The sequence below is a fragment of the Rousettus aegyptiacus genome, unplaced genomic scaffold, assembly GCF_014176215.1.
Source record: "Rousettus aegyptiacus isolate mRouAeg1 unplaced genomic scaffold, mRouAeg1.p scaffold_m13_p_4, whole genome shotgun sequence".
In the NCBI taxonomy this organism is placed as follows: Eukaryota; Metazoa; Chordata; class Mammalia; order Chiroptera; family Pteropodidae; genus Rousettus; species Rousettus aegyptiacus.
Window position 1 is genome coordinate 36,348,618 of NW_023416307.1, and position 22,510 is coordinate 36,371,127.

The 22,510-nt window shown below is 31.7% G+C and overlaps 1 long non-coding RNA gene across 1 annotated transcript in view; it reads left to right on the plus strand.

Moving 5' to 3' along the window:
• The window catches only part of LOC107517538, a 77,187-nt gene that overhangs the window by 7,041 nt on the left and 47,636 nt on the right, over nucleotides 1-22,510 (plus strand). The window contains exon 2 of the long non-coding RNA XR_001598543.2: nucleotides 8,232-8,283. This is a non-coding gene — a long non-coding RNA (uncharacterized LOC107517538). The remainder of the gene's footprint in view (nucleotides 1-8,231; nucleotides 8,284-22,510) is intronic.

Below are 22,510 nucleotides of genomic sequence, written 5' to 3' on the forward strand. Positions count from 1 at the left end.
AAAATATTGACAGCTATATATCTGGTTCAGTCTATCTTAACTACCCTTGAGGAAATAGAGGCTCAAAGAAATTAAGTAGGTAAGGCCATGATAAGGCCTAAGTCTTCCAGCTCCTAGGCCAGCTCTCTTCCCACTAACCCTGACACTGCATTTTACCAAGCAGTTTCTACTAGAAACAAAATAATGGTAGTCATGATCCTCATGCTTCTCTGGGTAACCTAATAAATAATAATGTGTGGATTTCATGTTAACAACTTGTTAAACGAGTTTTTTAATTTCATGTCTATATAAGAAGACTAGAGTATTTTTCTCAATTCTCAGAATAATAAGCATTTCACTGTTTTTTATTTCATAAAAATTTAGGTGCAAGGTGAAGAGAACAGTAAGATAAATGAAATGTGTTCCCAGATCTTAAGAAGTTCATTTTTTAATGTTGGAGTCTGTTTCGGGGAATAAAAATCACGGAATTATAGACACTCAAAATCGAAGGTAGTTTAATATAATTTGTTTCAAACAATTTATTCAGCTTAATACAATTTAAACAACATATATTGTTGCATGAATAAATGAATAATGTTAACATGTAATATTTCCATTTAATTATCTAAGAATTGATGACAATTTTTGTACTTGTCTACTTGCCTTAGATATTAAATTATAAAAGTGAAATTATGAATATATTAAGAGGTAAATGCCAGGATTTTATACATTTCCATTATTGGAAACTATGTCATTTTTTCTTAACTTTTTCTTTTTTAAAAAAATATTTATGAAAAATAGCATTTAATTATCTCTAAATTGCATCTCATATTTCCAAATATAGGAAAGCCTAATCTTGAGTCAGTTGCTATCATCAGTTAATTTATGTAGTTAATTCCTAAGTACAATGAATTCACTTAGTAAAACTTTTGTATATATTTATCTATTATCGTAAATATTTTTATTACATTATTTTTTTTACTAATTTAACAAAGAATTTACTCTGATTTTGCTATTTCCCAAGCATCATGTTAGGAATGAGGCTCTCCTAAATTCCATTAAAGAACTCATAGCCTAGTAGCAGGTTCTTCTGTATTTTGTTTTCTAGTCTAGATAAAAATAATGAATTGTACCTGGAAAAAAAAGATGGTGTCAACAAATTATAAATGTCTAAATACATAATGTGAGAAAACACTTATTATAAATCAAACATATTATTCCAGAATAAAATACACCATGAATGCCTTTTGAATAACAAGAGAAAATATGCTCTTTTGCTATACAAACATGTAGGAATAAGCCCTATAAACTAATATAAGAACTGTACAGATTCATTCAAAGTAATTAGTATATAAAATGAAATATTATGTTGGATAGGTTTACCAGCCACCAAAGGAAGGAGCAATAGAATTTCTATACCTCAAAATAAAATCAACATTTACCTTTCTTAGTAAAAGTGGCAAAGGGGGCATTATTGACTCATTTGTAAACTTGTGGTAATTTGTTCTGATATTCACTTTCTCACCTTCCTAATATAGCATTATCTAGATTGCCTCAAGGTAATCATGCTCAGGAGATCATTTTTGGGGAGGTGTCTGGGCATCGCAGGAAGAAAATCAAACCCATCGAAGGAAAGAAAGAGATGCATTGCATCATTTCATAATGACATTGATTTCTCAGTGACCTTCCACCATGCAATTTGATTAAAAAAAAAAAAAATCAGCACAATGTACAGCTCTCTCAGTGAGTGAGAGGAGAAAAAAGAAATTTTTATCAAGTAGGCTTTCAACATGTTGTCACCTGGCCAGAGATTTAGGTCATGACAGTTGAAATAACTTCAAGCTTTGGTGCCCGGTGCTGCTATTAAACACCAGTTAGCGTGTAGATGTGTCCTCATCTGGCAGATGAAAAGGTCTAAAGTTCAAATTGTTTCAAGAAGTCGTAATGAAGCCACAAGAGCCATGTTCTTTATGAGAGAAATGTCAGCTCTTGGAAAGTCTCTTAAATTGTAAAGGACACTTCATTACCTAGAAGAACTGACTTTATATACTTTGCAAATGACTTCATAACATTCAATTTTGAGAATCATTTCCAGTTTTTTCTTCACAGTACATAGGGAAATTAGATGAAATATTTATCTTTGCTTCTCTCTAAGTTTTATAGCACTAGTCAAAAGCTAATTAGACTCTGGCAATTAAATCCTGCATGTATGCTTCTCTCTCTCTCTCTCTCTCTCTCTCTCTTTTTTTCTCTCAAAAATATTTACTTGATATGCAACTTCCTGTATCACAGAGAGCGGTGTATTTAACCTAAAGGATTTTAGTTTAGTTGTTTTTTTGTTTGGTAAAACTTACTCAGTTTTTTTCATGTATATCTGACAGGTGCTTAGAAATAGAGGAAATGGAGGGAGCCAGTCACCAAAACCATCTAAACATCTAATAAATCATGATCCATGAAGTATAAAAGGAAGACTTCTTATCATTTCAGATCAGTAGGCAGGTGGGAATCCTCTCACAGATATCCCCCAAACTTTCTCTCTACCCAAGAAAGCAGTGACTGCTATGGAGCAAGTTCAATTGTAATTTTCAGATATAATATTAATCTACATATTCAGGGCAAGTATGTTTCCCCCTCTTTCCTGACAAAGACTTTTAAAGTGTGCATATCTGCATGACTTGCTTCCCTTAAAATGTTCCTCTTTTGGAATTACTTGCAATGGTTGTTGGCTTCCTCTTTTGTTATAGATAGGCCTTGGGTTCCTTCCCAAAGCAAGGGACCTTCCTGAGCTAGTAAGACTCAGCAGTGTGTAAGTTAGTTTAACTCCACTCTTAGCCCAAAATAAAAAATCTTTTTTTTTCCATTGAACCTTGGTATTCCCAATGGCCATCTGAGTGGCAAGATCATGAAGGTAAAGATTAGGATGCGAGTCTGTCATAAACCTTCTAAGGAGTGTGTAGTTTGTTTGTTTTGTCTGGGTTTTAGACTAAAGGTGAAATATTATCACTGTGGCTTGCAAGTGATTTGGTACATCTCGCCAGAGCTGGGGGATTCCACAGCAACATTTGTGGTCATAGCCACATGAAGAGTGATATTTTGCATAGTAAGTATTCTATTCAAATAAGAATCTGGTAGTAGGAAGATACTTGCTAAATATTGGAAATCTGTAACACCAAATACCTTTATTTCTTCATAATATTGAACAAAACTAATTTCTCCCACTTCAAAATAAATGGAAATGATGAAAAACATGTTACCATAAACCACACCAGGCAGATGCTTGATTACTCTTAGAATTAGTCTATATCAGTGAGATAAATTTGCTTGTTTATAAACACACACACACACACACACACGCGCGCGCGCGCGCGAAACTAGGAATTAGAGCTAAGATTTGTAATGAAATGCATTATGAAAGATAGATAAAACATTGACCTTGTTCTCTATACATTGACAACCTAGTCATAAATGTAGCTCAATATAAGAATAGAGAAAAGCTGAGAGGTCAGAGCTAGAAACATTGTCAGGCTTAGACACTGCGCATTTTTATATATCCATTTAATCATTAATCATATTTTTCAGTGCCTTCTATTTCAAGGCACTGCATTGATCCTGTGTATGATGTAAAGATAAATCAGACATGATTCAAACTGTTACTTATCCATAAAGGGAATAAAATATTTACACAAATAACAAGACTACTGTCTGGGAAGTACAGATAAAGGTCTGTGAAAAGAAGAAGGATTTTGAACTAGGCCCTGAAAGCTGGATCAAATAGAAAAAGGGCATGAACCCTCATTCACTGTTCATGGGAATGTAAATTGATGCAGCCTGTATGGAAAATAGTATGAAGTTTCCTCAAAAAATTTTAAAAAGATCTACCATATAACCCAGCAATTCTATGTTTGGGTATTTATCTGAAGAAGACAAAAATCCTAACTTGAAAAAATATATGCGCCCTATGTTCATTACAGCATTATTTACAATAGCCAAAATATGGAAGCAATCTAGGTATCCATTGATAGATGAATGGATAAAGAGGAGGAGGTATGTATATATACAATGGAACATTACTCATCAATAAAGAATGAAATCTTGCAATTTGCAACAAAATAGGTGGACCTAGGGGGTATTAAAATAAGTGAAATAAGTTAGACAGAGAAAGACAAATGCCATATAATTTCACTTAGATGTGGAATCTGAAAAACAAAACAAAACAAATGAATAAACAAAACAGAAACAGACCCATAGATTCAGAGAACAAGCTGATAGTTGTCTTAAAAGAGAGGAAAGTATTGTAATCCTACAAGGAGACTAAACACAACTAGCAGACTAAAGGATAAAAAAAGGACAGGGAGAGCTTGGTGTCAACACACATTGGTAGTCCTACATAGAGAAGTTTTTACTAGGCCAATTCATAAATATAAGTTAATATATAGTGGTTTAGTTATTATTATGGCATTCGTATTATTATTTGATGATGAGATGATAGGTAACGCTAAAAAGCTGCAAAAAGAAGAAAGAAGAAAGAAAGAAAAAAAGAGGAAAGAAAGAAAGAAAGAAAGAAAGAAAGAAAGAAAGAAAGGAAGAAGAAGAAGGAAAGGAAGAAGAAAGAAAGAATAAAGAAAGAAAGAAAGAAAGAAAGAAAGAAAGAAAGAAAGAAAGAAAGAAAGAAAGAAAGATGGGGAGAGGAAGGGAGAGAGAGAAAGAGAGAAAGAAAGAAAAGAAAGAAACAGGGTATTCAGTTAAAAAGAACCCATATAGAACCTATTTATAAATAAATAGCATTAGAGAATATAAGCAATTTTTGAAATTTAAGAACTTCTATTGGATTCTCTATCATAGGCAAAATTCTAAGGTGCCCACCAAAATTCATGCTCTCTGGATTCATGCTCTATATTATCTTCTACTCGAGTATGGATAGAGCTTGCAAATATGATGGTTGTCATTCTATAATTAGGTTACATTACATGAAAAGACAAAGGGATATTTTCAGATATAATTAAGGCCCCTAATTAGTTGACTTGAAGTTAATCAAAGGGGAGCTTGTATTGGGTGGATCTGATTTAATCAGGTGAGGGCTTTAAAGGCAGGTCTAGCGGTCAAAAATCAAAGCAGCACAGAAGCTGTCCTGCAGACTTTGAAGAACCAAGCCACTATGAGTTCTATAACTCCAGGAAAATGAATTTCGCCAAAAACCGGGTGACATTTGAGTAGGATCCTGAGTCTCAGCTGAGCTTCCCCTCTGGGTAACACCTCAATTGCAGCCTGTGAGACTTTATGAAGAGGACCCAGCTAAACCTCTCCCAGATTCCTGATTCTATGAATCAGGAGATAATAAGTACAAATTTAGTAGCCTATTCCCACTTATTATCTCCTGATTCATAGAATCAGGAGATAATAAGTGGGAATAGGCTACTAAATTTGTACTAACAACAGAAAACCAATACACTCAAACATAAATTATATTATGGTTTTTAAACTGAAGTATATGTGCTCCTGAGGTAGACAAAGGCTTCCCACGGCATTACAGACACAGACTGTTTCAGTGGAATAATTTGTCAGATCTGCAGCACCTATGAGTCTTTCTCGAAAATGATCTATCTGGAAATATGCTGTTTTTTTTTTTTTTTACTTCTCTTTCACAATCACCTTACATCTATTTTGACAAAGAAAGGTCAACTCTCACCCATCCTGAATCTTACTCTAGTGCATTGCCCTGAGGTGAAAATACTCTGAGGTGCCAAACAGAAAACAAAACAAATGCTTTAAATACTTTCTGTAATAAAGTCATGTCAGTCTGTGGTAGGGCTACCTATCTTCCCCTATCTAACACATATTTGGGTTAAGGCAAAGCTTACATTAGAAACAAAAAAAATAGGGCCTGGGTCAAGATGATAGGAATAGAAATATCATAGAATTGGCCAGCGGAATTAGTGGTGACACATTTTGTTTAACAAGCTAGCTTCTTCCATCCCCTAAATGTCAAATACTACATTTTGCTTGAAGATCAGTCCTGGTGATAAGAAATACTGAAGGTTATGGCATCTTTTTTCATCTGGGCAACACACTCATGACAATGCTCAATACATCTTCTTATCTTAGAATTAAAATAATCAAGATTTGTGAAAGATTTCAATCTTTTCAGAGTGCCCTCCCTGAATTTTTGCCAACCTCGATCGGGAACTTGGTGAGGGTTTTAATCTACTTTTATTTCTGTCTGAATCTCAGGGACATATTTTGCATTATTTCAAGGAAAGGGGGAAAAAAGCTAAAATTTTACTTCTAATAAATTGTTATATTTTTGAGAAAAAGGAACACATATGACAGGCAAATTAGTATTTTGTATTTCATCGAAAAGTTATTCAGACTCACAGAAAAGTACTGCGATCTACTTTTACCAAAATGATATGATTATTGGATATTTAATATTTAATGTTTAGTTCCTTATGGTCACAGGAAAAAAAAAAACCTATATATCTAGATAGATAGTTGTTGCAGGGACATATAATGAGATGATCAATAAAAGACTTTCAAGCATAAAACTGAAGTAGGATAAAATTTCAAGGGAGAAGAATGGAAACATGTGTTCAATGAAAAAAGTGAGTGATGTAAAAATTCTGACTTAAAGAAGATCATGTTCAAGTGCATTTTAAATGAGTATGGTAGTTATCAAATTACTATGTTATTTAGATTTCATTGGCTACATAAAAGTAATATAATAATTATATAACACATTTATTAAAGATACAAATATTTAGAATTACATTTTATAACTATTGAAACTTATAATAAATTTTTTCAACACCAGCTTAAAAATGTATGAGAGGTACGTGGTATTACAATATCCTTTTAAGAGATATGTAAATAAAATATTTCAAGACCAAAAGTGAGAAAGACAATGTTGGAAAGTTAATTTAGTGCTTAATTTAGCCCACTGGGATAGAGCACATCAATTTTATTAGGCAAGATATAGGGAGCAAATGATAGTTTGGGAAACATGATACTCTTTTATTTAGGATGCCCTGAGTCTTTCATAGGTGTCATACACTCTGCAAGGCTCTGTGCTTCAGAAAAGTCTGGGTGATATGCAAATCAAACACCATAATCTAAGCAAAGATTTCACTACTGAATTGTTTTGGGGTAATAAATTTCTGAATCATTTTCTGTTGACTATCTGTTTAATTACCTCTATGGGTGAGCCCAACCTTCCTGAGCAATACTGAGGGTGATACTAAGGGCTATATCATCCCAGGCCATCTGATTCAGAGAACCAAAAGAAGAAGGAGCACCATGCCTTCCTGGACACCCAAGGAAATAAATAGAATAGGCCAGATGTGTTAGAAAAACAACCGCATAATTCTTTTCCTGTACTGACTTGATTACAGTCAGTGGAAAAACCAAGAGGTTAGCTGTACCTGGAACAGAATACTTACATTAACCTTTCATCCACACGTCAAGTTCTTACCCTTCATGATGTCATTCTTTGTAGCACAAACCCCTCCTATACTTTTCCCTAGGCCTTTTATCAAGAAATTTCCTAGACCTAGTATTTTGCTGCATCATATTACTTGTCTATTTTTTCTCATTGTAATATCAGAAATATGCTATCATCAAAATGGATGATGATGCCCATTGTCATTATTTTGAAAGATAACATGAGCGGTTCTGTTTCATTAGATAAAATATGTGCTTAATTTACCCCACTTTTGTGACCGCAATTATTTTATGGTGCAACCTTTTTCATTCTATCTATTCTATTAGTCTTACAAACTCTACATGTAACCTAGAATTCATTCACTCTTTTACAAATTCTGTATTTGCTAAACTCTCCCTTATTTATCCAATAATGAATTTATCCTCTGATAAATGATGCTTTCTTAGCATTTTCTAACTCTGTAAAATGAAATTGATGACAGCAGGAATCAATCCGTTTATTACACTGTAATCTAGTCTTCCTACCACTTTAAGGAGAGCCATGCTGGTCATGAGGAGAAGATGGATTTGGAAAGGCCTGTCAGTGAAGGCAAGTGGGGAAGTAGAAGAACTTGGATTTCTCCATAAAAATAAGATAAATGAGTATAGTTCTCCTGGGTTATTTGAAAGGATATGTTGCTACTCCACATGGGCCTGGAACCAAGCATGTATCTAGAGGTTGCAAAAATAAGCTGAAATCCTCTAAAGAAAAGAAAAAGCTATTTTAATATGCAATGATATCCTCTTCACCTAATTCTATTTATGCTTTCCTATTACAGGGTTTAAAACATGACTGATTCTTCAAATTTGGGCAAAAGAGCTTCTACTTATGTAAGTCAAGACTATTTCTTATATTGGAAGCTTCATAAGATGACAGACTGGTTGTTCTCTGGCAGGCCTTATTTATTTCTTAATTTAATTTAACACATGTTAATCAAATATTAGTGTGTATGTATAAAAAGACTTCATTGAATTTTGTAACTTGTTCACATTTAACTTAATAAAATAGAATTCTGTTACCAAAATTGGTTTGTTTCACAATTACATATTATTCCAAGAAATTTTCAATGTCATTTCTTGTTCATCTTTCTATTTAAAGATGCATTGATTATCTTGTTTGGGCCTATATACCTAGATATCTAGAAACCAAAGTGAAGGCGTTGGGTTATATGATCACAATTGATGAATCATCATTTATTGTTGCTAATATTGTTTTCTGACGTTGGAGTCCTAAACGGGTTACCACACAGCACATATGTATTTATATTACATGTTTGTGAGTGCTTAAAAAGAGGTGTGCTATTTTTTACACAGATGCAATCAAGATAACATTTTACGTAAGGAAAATGCAATTTTTAGAAGAGTGTTTTTTATACAGGCCCAATTTATATAACCCTGATTTTCCTTGACAATACTGAATAATGGATTGTATAATATATTTTGATGCCTTTGTTATGAAGATAGATTTGAATTATTCTTAGTTACTAAGTTCAGCAAAGTCTTATAGCATAATCTTTATTAGAAAAGCTTGATATATCTTTGTCACACAAAATTCTGTCTGCTCTCATAAAATAAATCTGTATTCTTGTTTCGTGTTTAATTTTGTGCATATTTTAAACCAAAGTTATGCATTTTAATTGCCTATTCATATTAGCTGATTGACTAAATAAATCCCCCCTCCAAATTCATCCTGTTTGTATGAAAAGTGTACACAGTTATGCTGCTGTAAGATGAATATAAAAAGACTAATTTTCTACTCACCTAAGTTTGCTGCTAATGTAGTTGAGTGGAGATTACAATAAATGACGTTTTATTTTCTAAATTCTAAAATTTAATTTGTCATCTGAAGAAGGAAATGTTGAGTGGAAATGCTTGGAACAGATTTACTTACAGACTATATTAGCTAAAATAGCCAAGGACTTTAAAAAATATATTAAATAATAAATTAACTTTAAGAATTAAAGTTAATGGTCAGTAACAGTAAGTAATGGATAATTAATTAAAGAAAAATTTTTTTCAAACTACATGAGAAATTTTATAAATAGAAAACAATTGTCAAATTTCAACGTAATGTCCTATAGGGCAATAATATATATTAAAATGAAACTCTATTATAATACATGTAATATTGAAAATTATATACAAAACTCTTAAATGCAGAGCTGAAGTTGGGTTTATCCAATGCAAAATCTCAACATCAAAGATAATATGATAGGAGAGAATAGTTTTGACACTCCTGTTATTATTGTTTCACTGGGTCCTAGAATTTTCTGGAGGGGTTTATCAAAATGAAAGAGGAAAAGAGATAAAGAGTAATTGTTGCTTGTCACAGGTAATAAATGAATACTTAACCCTTTCTTAAAAAAATGTTGCTTTTAATTAAAGAAGACCTTTTCTAATGAGAGATAAACTAACATTATACTGCTAAGTTTAGAACTGTATTTTGTATATGATGTTAACTATGTGTTTATTCACTGAAAATGGTAAATTATAAGGGCACAACAAACTACATGAAATAAGGTTAGAAGTAGGTAGATTTTTATTTTATCTACTGTATTATTTGAAATTTTAACAAGAAATAAATATTATCTTTACAACCAGTAAAAATATAGATAATAACATCTCTTTAAAAAGTAATTACTGCTTAATGGAAAAATGGAAGATCTTTAAGCATAGGCTAGCTGAATTTTCCTCTCTCCTTCTGTGCTGTAGTGAAATAGCATACCATTTTGTATTTTCCCTAGAGATAGCAAATGGTTTATGAACAGAGAGGAAACATTCCTTTTCCAGTAGTATTTATTGTAAACAGATGTAGAATATATTTAATACAGATCACACACAAGTAATGTTTTGCTTTACAGAATAATGAAAAGGAATTGATCTTTATTAATTAAAATTTTTAAACAGTAAATATCACTGATGGGCTCTTTGTTTTATAGTGATTAGTAGCACTGTGCAGAAAAGAATATTTTCTGTTATAAACCTGAGCATACTATTTCATACCTTTTTTTTTTTTAGGTAGAAAAATATCACAATGAATATATATTCTAAATAATAAAATAGCACTCATTTTTTCTCTGTGGATTGGCACCCAGGAGTTATCATTGTCAGCTAAAGGCATAACAATGTGATTTTTATATTTTCCTGTACAATTATCTAAATGTATGGCATTTGCAGACAGATTAGCTTGTGGAAAGATTAAACATGAATAATCTAAAATAGCTACCTTTCTTATGTATGGATTATTTGAATATTTCTTAGTCTTTTTTAATGTTATGTAGCCTGTGATGTGAATTAATGTCAACAAATTTTACTGTGTGGATGATTGATTTTAAGGGCTTATGTTCTAGGTAAAGATTCTAATTTTCAGAAATAGGCGGATAATTAAATATGCCAGTCATTTTTATATTTAATGGAAATATAAAAACTTTATTATTTAAAAGCACAGCTTCCTTTTAAGGAAGATGAACCCTTAAATAAAATCTAAAGGTCATTGCTGACTCTGAGCCGCTAATAGATTTCCTTCATGTGAACATTTGGATGAGTTTTAGATATTCAAAGGCATTCCTGGGGTCGAGTTCAAAAGATGGAACCAAAGAAAGATGAATATTACAGAGAAGAAAAGTTGAAGTTAGGAGCAGTCTGGGAGAGATGGATTGGGCAATGGAGAGAAAGACGTGGGCTAAGGGCAGTGGGAGCCGTCAATGTCACAAAAGCCTGTGTGCTCCATGGGGTCATGTAGCTAATGAAAAATTTCCAGTCACAGGCTAAATTAAGGGGCTTCTGAAATAGAAAAATCTAATATTCAGTTTTTGGTTCTTGACTTTGTGTTATAAATCCCACTTTATCCTCTAACATTTAATAAGGACTAATGTTCATATAAAAGTTTTCAATGAATGATTTTTGTTTGTTGGCTTTTTAAAGTAATAATCATTATTAAGTGACTTGTTTGTGTGGATACAGTGAAGAAAAGGTATAACACACAAAAGATAGGCAGACTTTTCTTATGTATCTATAGAAGCAAGAGCTAGGGTCAGAGGTATTCAGGAAAAAATGAGCTCACTAGAAATCTGCAGAAATCTTTGGTGGAATCCTCATCTCCCCTCAGGGCATGAATAGGGAAAGGGCTTGAGGCAATCATTCTTTCTTCTAAAAGTCCAGGTAACTGCAGTTGACACTCCTGTTTCAGAAATATTTAAAATTATAAGGAACCATGATATAAGCAGGTTTATAAATTTGACTTCTACTCTCTGCAGCAGCCTCAAAAACTACTCATAGGAAACTTCCAAAACCAATATCTTGGCATCTCATGCGAGCACTTTTCCTACAATAACTACGCATTCCTTCATCTGTTTGTTAAATAACTATTATGTACCTACTCTACACCAGAAAGTGCATTAGACCTTAAAAATCAAAACATGAATACAATTGTCACTATCTTCATAAAGTTCATAGACAATTTGAGAGGAAAAATATATACATAATTACAATGCAATGTGACAGAACAAGAATTGAGTCATTCTAGTTGTAATGCTTCTACATTATTATTATCATCAAAAATCACTTTATTCTATTCTTATTACTTATTAGTATAGTAGAATTCCAAAGGAAATAGCAATCATTGCTCAGACCATTAAAAAATTCTTGAGAATGAACATAACATTTAACAGAAACTTCAAGTTTAAGTTGAGGATCTGAGCCCCTAAGTTTAATTCTAATTTGTTCTCAAATTACATTGAAGTGATATAAAGAAATCCATAGTAATACTGAAAAACTAAGAAGAATACCATTAGCAGATCAGAAACTCCAAAAAAAAAAAAAGAAAAAAAATCTGTTAGGATTGACATTAGGCGAACCATAGTATTGAAAGATCATTGTAAAGGAGGTGTTACTATTTCTAAAAGAAAACTGAGACTCTAAGATTAGAGTAAGCAAAGTCTGATGTTAAGTACAGGAAAATTACAGGAAAAATCACTGAAAGATTTCTAGTTAACCACTTATTTTTTTCCAGAGGTGTCTAGATTAGGTTTCTGCCTCTAGATTATCGCTAGTGAATATAGACCTCTAAATAAAATAAAGCATGGAATATGCCAAAGTGGACTGCTAGCCTGAGCTTTTGGGCTGGAAAAATAAGTAGGACTGGTAAGTCTTGGTTTCTAGAATTCATGTCATGGGTTTGTCTTGGGCATGAAAGGAAGCTTGTCTGCCTGTATGTTCCATCTCCCTTCCAACCGTAAATCTGAAATTTTAAGTCATATTCACTGAAAGGAGAAGCATGATTTTTCACAAGTGCTGAGGAAATATGAGTTATCAAACTGATAACTTCCAGAAGTAATAAGTAAAATGAAGAGAGAACCAAAAATGACTTGAAGGGAAAGGAGGAAGTAATGTGAACAAACAAAAGATCTAATCTCTGAAGAAATAGTTAATGCAGGGAACAAACAAAAACTTTTAATATATCTATTTGATATTCTTGGAATGCTTTATGGAGATATCACACCTATAGAGCATTTGAAAAAGGAAAAAAAATGCATTGGAGAACAGAGAAATTTAGGAGAAATTAAAAGCATATTATCATTTTAAGAAGTTAGTAGAAAATTTGAATTGCAAAAGGAACATGACTGACAGCTAAACTATTAATTTGAAGCTAATGCATTGAGTATAAGTGCAATAATGAAAAATGATAAAATTATGAGAGAAAAAGACAATGAGGACAGTTCTAAAATGTCATATCAATTTAACAGAAGTTTGAGAAGAAAATATGTGAGCAATTTAAAAAACACTATATTAGAAGAAAATTTTCCTAAATGGAAGAAATTCAAGTCTTTCTTTAGATTGAAAGAGCCCTTCAAATAATATTGTGAAAGAGAAGAAAAAGATACAATTTGGGTAAATTTTAGTAAAATCTGTGAATTCTAAATTGCAAAGAATCTAAGAGAAAGAAGAGAATTCTTACAAATGAATTCTTAGGTGGATGTTAAAGAATTATGGGGCAATGTTTATAATTAAATAGAATTATTTGATCATAGAACTCTATACCAAAAAAATGACCACAAAATAAAATCAGTGTGCTGCATAGGTGCTTATTGGAAACAAAGTAATTCAAGGTAATGCTCCACCAAAGCAAACAAACAGCAACAGAAGGAATTCAAAGGGAAAGACACTGGGTGCAAAAAGCAATGATAAGAGAAATAACCACTAAAACTTTTGATTAAATTTAGATAGCTGCTGATATTATGGCTATGAAATTTAAAATGATTAAGATGGAACTCCTGAAATATGTGAGGTAAGATAGACAATAAAATGATAATCAATGGGGAGTTAGAATTCGACACGAATCTAACAAAATATGGGAGATGGACAGGGAAAATGAGTTTGTCAGAGTTCCTGTTATATAAGATGATAAGAGGTTATACATATTATTGATTTTGAAATTAAGAGGAAACACTTAAAATATATTTTTGTATAACTTTAAGATACTCTATACAATACTATAAGAATAATACAGAACTGCCCTTTTACTAGAAGAAACCAAAAAGGTAAAAGAAATCACCGTCAATATTGGAAAAAGTCTGCCAGGAAAAAGGGTAGCCTAACTGTGATATTAAAACAAGGCAGGAAAAATTCAGAGCAACCTCACTTATCAATGTGGAGGTAAAATTTAAAATAAAATATTAAAAACATATTAGGAATGAATTTAAATTAATAGCATGATATAAACAACTATAATTTTTATTTCAGGAATGGAAAATCAGCTCAGCAATAGAAAATGTATTAATGTAATTTCTTTTAATAGATTAAAATACAGAATTATTTATGTTAACTTCTTCAATCACAAAAGGTTTGTGCTTAAAGAAACACTAAAAAATTTCATTAAAATGATATCTTTCACTGTAGCATCAAAACTATACATTTAAGAAATATTTGTGATCTATATGTACAAAACTATAAAATTATATAAAAAGAATTCTAAGAAAGATCTTAATTAACTAAAGGCAGGTACGTTGTTCCTTAACAGAAAAATTCAATATTTTAAAGGTAATATTTATTCCAAATTACCATACATACTCAGTGCGATTTGAGTCAACATTACAATGGGAGAAATTTTGAACTTTACAAATTGATCCTAAAGATTTTTCTGGAAGTGTAAATATTTATAATAGTCAAGAAAAATTTAGAATTCATAAGGCTGTTTCTTTTTACATTATATAGCAAAAAAAATCCTTTTCTATTATTGAGTAGTAAATTATGAAACATTGTGCAAAGAGATTATTAATTGGTTATTGAGACATTATGATAATGATTTTAATAATATGTGTGAAAACAAAGTGTATCCAATTATAGCAAACATAAAAATATGAATGTCTGAGGACAAAAATAGTTAAATGACATAAAAAATAGTGTGTTTTACTCTTAAAATTTCTAATATGGTCGGTGTCATCTTTCAATAAAACAAAAATGAAAAGACAGCAAGTGCAGTCAAATAATTTATACACTCAAAACATATTAATCAAGAGTTTATTTTTCTTCTAAAGTCCTATAGTTTAGAATGGTTTATTTTCATTAAAAATAAACAAACCGATAAATAATAACCGTGAGCTTATTCTAGCTTGCAGCCATCTCATGTCTTTAGCCATGAATGAATCATGGTGGCCTCCCATGTTATTATGTGCACAAACTGCTGCAGAGAAGTTAAGATCTTCTCTTACATTTCTGCTGTGTATGAAATTATAGATGCTTAAGTTCTAAAAGAAATGCTGCAGAATTTTTTACTTTGATCTTGTATCTAATGATTCTTGAAGATTTATGAAGATCTACATCTGTTTTGTGAGCCTGACCCTTTCTTTCAGGATGGTCCTAATTAAAATTTTCTTCCATATATTGAACCAAATCTTTGCCTATGTTATTTCTGCTACTGGTCCTAGTTTTGTCCTTTTGAAATACAGAAAAGTGTTACCTTGTGTGGCAGTCTTGCAGGTGTTCGAAGTCAATTTATGTGGTCTTTCATCTTCTCTTGTCCCAACATCCTCAATCCCTACAGTGCTCTTTCACGGAACCCAATTGATCTCTCAACATTTTCTTCACCTTTCTTGTTAGATAATTGACTTTCACAAACCCAGATCAAATATACTTTCCAGATGTAGACCACTCATTATAGAGACCAGAGGGTATGTTATAAATTCTACACATAATGTAGTTTAAAATTATATTTGCATTTTTAGAATGGTCTTTGACTCACATTGAGTTTGTTCATAAATACATGTTGATTTTTTTTTTCAAATGAACTGCTTAACTATATTTCATCTATTTTTCAATTGAGAAAATTATGTTTAAGGCTAAGGGTGGACCTGAAATATATCTCTAGCTTAATATTATCAGTTTTTAGTCTGTTAAAATAATTTTAAATATTGACTACTACTCAATATATTACTTGGTTAACTCAGTTTTTAATTATCTACAAATTTAAATAGTATGTCATATATATTTGCCTTTAATTTGATAAACAAAATATTAATGGTCAGGATCCCACTGCCATATCACTATAGAAGACCAGGCTGACATGGTGGGCGTGGCTGTTTACCTAGCTGCAAACTAGCTAACTGTACTCTTGTCCAGTTCACATTCTATTATAACAGTCTCAAGAATATTGTGAGAGGTTTGATTAAACCTCTTCCTATAGAATAATACTTCATTAATAGGAAGGTTATCTGTTTTTTTAAAGTAATATAATTACTTTTTTCAAATACAGTCATATAGAATTGTAATTTATAGAATATAAAAAAGTGAAACTGCTGTGGTTGAAATGCAAGTGAAAGACGGGACACCTACACTCATCACCTCCTCTCAAACCCTTCCTAAGCCACAGCTGCCCAGAAACCTCAGAGCTTCAAGGAAAACATTTGATGATATTGATTAGTAGTATCCCATAATAGCTAAAGTCAGCTTTACCATAAAGGAAGTGGAAATAGATATGATATAAACAAAAGGCACATGTGCTCATGCTTTTGAGTATTTGAACTCAAATGCTTTTCTACTTGAAGTATTCCTTAGAATCTGTTTAATAATTTTACTATATTATAGAATGTCTAAGAAAAATATTTACAAGCTCCCAATCTATAGATTTTCTTTTTATAATAGGGGAATTATATTTAATGCAGAGGCCAGATCCTAGTGTCTGTTACATCCTCTTACAACTCTTAGACAGAACACAAAGTTCCATTTAGGGACAAAAATGGTAATGGCACAGGAAACTAAAAATAAAAAAAGGACCATATGCTACTGAGTAAAGAGACTTTCCAATGATGTGAAATACACATTTTAGTATAGACCCAGTCTACTCACTGTACCAGGATTGCATGGATAAATGCATCTCCAATGTCTGCTGTTAACTTTGTGACTTAAGAATTATGTTGACCAGAAAATCTGGGAGCTAACCAAACCTTGATGCACAAGAACTTCAGCAGGAGATAATTTATTCAAGATGCTAACACTAATACATACAAAAGAGACCAGTAAAAGTTGTTTTCTAAATGAAACTCAACCTATAAAACCACACAATTATAATAACTGAAGAAAATGATGTATGATGGTAGGATATAGGCAAACTATAAATAAACCATCTGTGGTGATGCACAGAAGCCCAGAATATGCATACCAGATATTTTGTTGTTGTTGTTGTTGTTGTTTTCCTCCCTTTCTGGGTAAACAGACAAAAGATAAGTAATCTAGTATTCAGCTGATTTGGGTGACCAATTTTTTTATTCAAACAATATTTCTAAAGCATGATTTTAAATTTTATTTATTCTTTACCATATTTTATATCTCATTTTCATAATTATATGCTAAAACTATTTTTTCCATGATTTTTACTTCATTGACATTAAATTAATATTAGAAATGGCATTAATCTGGAAAGAGTCAAGTTCTTGACATTCTAGGGGAATGATCTTCTGCTGTAAAATAGTGTCATGCACCTTTCTCTACTTCCAGCATTCATTTTTTTATAATTTCATTCAGAAGTTGCAATTCCCAGCATACAACATGACTGAGAGTAGAGCAAAATGCAAGTTTTGCATTATATTCGGTATTATGCAGTTACCTCAGGAAAAGTCTTATATGCTAATTCTAGGTGGGCAATAAGGATCATCAGAAAGCATGCACTGCTAGGTATAATTTTTTTTTTTAATGTACTTCCCTTTACAAAAAGACCTACATTACTGTATAAGTCTTTACCATAGTTAAATAAGCTAATTAGAAAAAAATTTTCTTTTGTAGACTAATGGCACTTCTATTATATATCTATCTGTCTGTCTATCTATCATTTATCTATCTAATCATCTATCTAAGCACAACAGAGTCTGAACCCATTATCTCATACTGAACACATTACCCTAGGCAGGTCTAGATCTAAAAGCAAAAATTCAGTACACAATAGGCTGACTAGGAGTCATATATGTATCCTGAATTTTGTAAAATAAAGCATCAGTATAGAAATCCCAAGGATGAATAAACAGAGTAGCATTAAACAGCATGTCATTAGGTTTTATGGAGAAGTTTCTCAATGTAAAGATAAAGATTATCCTGAAGATTCAGAGAAAGGATATACTTCTGAAATATTTTTCTATAAAAACAAGGAGGAAATGTTTGAGACTATTTGCCTTACTTTCCTAAGGAAAGTCTAACAACATAGCCTCTATAAAGTAGAAACAAGGACCAGTATTAATTAGGATGTTTTCAGCTGCAAGTAACAATTCCAATGTGGGATGGCTTAAGCAATAAATACATTATTTTGTCACATAACTAGAAGTATGGAGGCAGAGTGGATTCTCATGTAGGCTCATTAGAGTGGCCAGGTTGTCTTCAGGGCCTCTGTTTCTTTCCAATCTAATTGTGTTAGTTGCTTGTTTTCAGTCTGGTTTATCTCATGGTCTCTAGATGGCTGCAGCAGTTCCATGTGTCACATCCACATATATTAACGTGCACATGATAAAAAGGAATTAGACTTCCTAAGTTTCCATCTTAAGAGATAAAAAGTATTTTACAGAAGCTCCCAGTCAAAATCTCTTCACATTGACCTAAATTGAATTATATGACTGTTCCTCAGGCAATTACTGAAATAAAAAATAAAACAACTAAAACTGGCTTAGGCAAATTATCCAGGGGGATTATGACATTTATTACAGGGACATACAGAGAGAAAAAGATGGGATGAAGTAATAGGTTATAGAAGGGGACAACCTAAGTAGAAAAATTAGAATCCACATTGAAAACAGTAAATAGCAGCAATAAAATTGAAAAAATTGAACTAAGAAATTCTCCCAGTGTGCTGAATAAAAGGATAAAGAAATTTTGTAAAGTTAAAAAACAAAAGATATGGAAAACAGGGAATAGAGACTAAATGTTGTGCTTATTATGATAAAGCAAGGGAAAAAATGGATGAAGGGCTAATCAAAGGCCTAAGAAATAATATTTCCGTTGGTGAAAATTGACATGAGCCTGTCAATTAAGAGTGATTCATATGCTTGAGGTAAAATGAATAGTAAGAAGCTCACATGTTTACATAGTTAAAACCTGTAAGTATATAGTCAGGGAATTCAAAGATTACAAAAAAAAAAAAAAAAAACGGATAAAAATTATACTTGTCTCAGACTTTCATTATATGATACTAAGTTGTAAACAATAATGTAAAATTTGTAGAAAAAAAAATACCCCAATAGTTTAATGTGTGGCACTGTGGCCAATCTAGTTTGGAAGGAAGAGAATAGCTGTGTTTAAAGACTGAAACGTATTCCTTATTTTCCTTTCCTTGCGATTGAAGATATTCTTAAGTGGATAACTCAAGATAGAAAGAAATTTGGTATTGAATTTTTTTTGAAGTTAGGTAGTAGGGACTCAAGAGTCATATACTCATCTAAGATGCCATTCAACACTAAAGACAACAGAATAATTTTCTTAGATACTAAAAGCTCTATTAAATATAACTTACATGTCCTTTCAGAAAAAGACATTATTCAGTCACTTTAAAAAGCTAAGAATAGTCATTTGGTAAAATCAAAGGACTATTTGTGAAATTTAAAGCAACCTAATTCGATGAACTATAAATACTATAATATTATGAGTGCAAAATACAAAATGAATTATCAAAAATGGTGTTTTATGTTGTAAAGCAATACATAATAATATGCCAGATTTGTAACTCTCATTAAAAAAAAAAACAAAACTAAGGAATAAGAAAAGAATAATGTAGGAGTGTCAAATTCCTTTTGCAAAGAAGTGACTTAAAAGTCATAATTTTGTTTTGTCTTTGGAAAATAGAGAAATATAAGTTTAGAAATATACATATAGGAAATGTTATCACATTTCTTACTTTTAGTAAAAGTAAGAAAAATAAATCATGTTCCAAACTACTATAGAATAAAACAAAAAATAGACTTTAGCAAAAACTAAAAATTATTTTTAATTTGAAAGTGTATGAAAGCACATCAAACTAGAAGGTATAAAACAAATTAAGAGATATAATAGTAATTAATCATTTTAGTAATAGTTATGAAGGTTTAAAAAAATTGTCTCTGTGCTGCTTAGAAGAATGCTTAATAGAATGGCTACAAGAAGAGAGGCCAAAGACATACCAGAAAGTCAGATACAAAAAAGAAGAAATTCAATTTCTGATATCAGACAAAATTTCCAAATAAAAAATCATTAAGGGAGATTGGGTTTTCTTTATACTGATAACCTTTTCTACTCTAAAACAGAATAAAATTTTAAAGCATCTTATAGAGACATTTAACAAGAGGAGACATTTAACAGAGAAAATGCAAATGGCTAATAAACATATCAAAACTCTTCTACCTTACTTAGACTCAAGTGAATAAAAATCAAAATAACAAGATATCACTTTTTGCAATCCTTAAGTTGCAAAATCTTAATTGTGATACTCGATTCATTTGAGGAGTCCATGGAAACCCATTTTCAGACATATACATTGACTCAGTCTCTGGAAAGCAGATAAATAATATGCATAGAGACATTTTATAAACTTTTCCCAAAATTACATTAAAGAAGTAAATGCTAAGACAAAATCTGAAAAAACAACTAATATTTATATATAATGATGTCCATCACACTTTTACTTGTAACAGTAAAAAACTGGAAATAATACTGAAGAGAAGAGCTAAATAAATTATATATATCTGTGTGTATGTAAAATATAGGGTATAATGTTATATAGTTCTAAAAGATGTTTTTGAAGAGTTATCAGTGTATTAAAACATATTTATGATTTAATGTTAAAGTACATAAAACCTGATGAATAATTGAGTACTCAATGGTATCCAACTATGTAAAAGTGTGTATGAAACTTTGGAAAGAAAATCTGCTGAAGTAATAATCAGACTTGATTTTAAGAGGTAAAATTAGAGATGATTTCTTTTTTCTTCTAAAATCTTTCTGTATGCTCTAAATATTCTATTTCTAAGATGAATTATTTTAATAAAGAGAAAAATATTAATAATTGAAAGGAAAAGAAAAAATTGCTTTTCTTTTACTTCCAATTTCTTTCATTTATTTTTAGGTGTTCTCAAAGATTATGATAGTTTTATAATAGTATCTCAGCTCTTTCGCTCCCCTGAGATGTGACTTTTCCGAGACTGAAGGATTAAAAAGCTTTTATATTTTCATACTATCTCCTCACCTAACTCGGTTTCAATTTCCTCTTAACCTTGTTTGCTCTCCTTTTACCACTCTGAAGATTATTCTCCTGGCTGGAGAAGATGAAAGCTAAATAGGAGTTATTTGATTAGTCTTGTTTGCTTTATTGTCATTGCACTGTTACCAGTAGATGGCCTTCCTTCATCTTCTTATTCTGAATTCAGCAAAAGAAAAATGGTCCACCACTTTGCCTTTGAAAGTCAACTCACTTTGGGTATTCAATTTCCTTCTTAGATATCCAACCAATTTTCTGACTTATTCTTTAGTTTTGTGACCCTTCTTCCTCCTTGAATCCTGTTTCCATGTTCCTTTAAAATCTGAGTTTATCAAATAGTATTCTTTGTACCTACAAAGGATTTTGTACCTGTGGCCCTTTAAACAAGATCAGTCCATTTATCCATCATATGCTCTTTAGTACACTCATGCAGGCCACAGTAGTTAATTGCTTTTTTTTTCTCTTTTTATAACTTCTTCATTTTTTGCCAGTTGTTTTTGGTTTTAGGCTCTTTCCCTTGACTCTTGGTGTTAGACTACGGTTCACAAATTCAAACCATGCAGTAACCCAGCTGGTAATAGTGGAGAACTAGAGAGGGTAGGGGGTGCCTTCAGAGAGAGCAGCCATCACTCATTCACCTGTGACTGTGCCACACAGTACTGATGGCCCATTGTGGTAAAATCTTCTGATTGTTAAAAGGATTTACTGAGTATCAAAAGCTACATGATTTTCAGTTACACAATATGGCTAAGGGCATAAAACAGACTCTAGAAACATCAAGTCCAAGGTGTTCAGTTGTCTCAGGCCCTTAAGCCTCCTTCCCCGCTTATTGGCACTTCCTCTTCTGCTCCAGAATCCACTTATTTCTTCATCCTTTAGCTTTGTTCCTTGCCTCTACCCTGACCCCACACCCTTCTGGTGCTTCCAATTTTAGATGACCTAGCTGATATCATAAGTAAATAGTCTCTGACATCAAGGGAAGGGGGATCATCTCCTGAAAAATTCATTGTACCTTCTCTACATTTTTTTTCTCAAATAACTTTCCTGATATCTAAAGTGTATGTCAGTTGATATTACTATTATTGGATAACTTCTATTGAATATTTTTATTGTACACTGTCCTGAATGTTTTATGAGTAGGAACTCATTCAGTTATCACAGCAACCCAATGAATTAAGTACTTTTGTTATTCATATTTACAAAAGAAGAAAGTGAGTCATAGAGTGATAGAGTGATTAAAGTTCATGTCCAAGGCTATCCAGCTAGTATCAGAGGTAGAACTTGAACCTAGCAAGTTGGACTCCAGAGGTAAACCCTTAATAACTGCACGACATTATCTCTCTTCTTACATTGTTA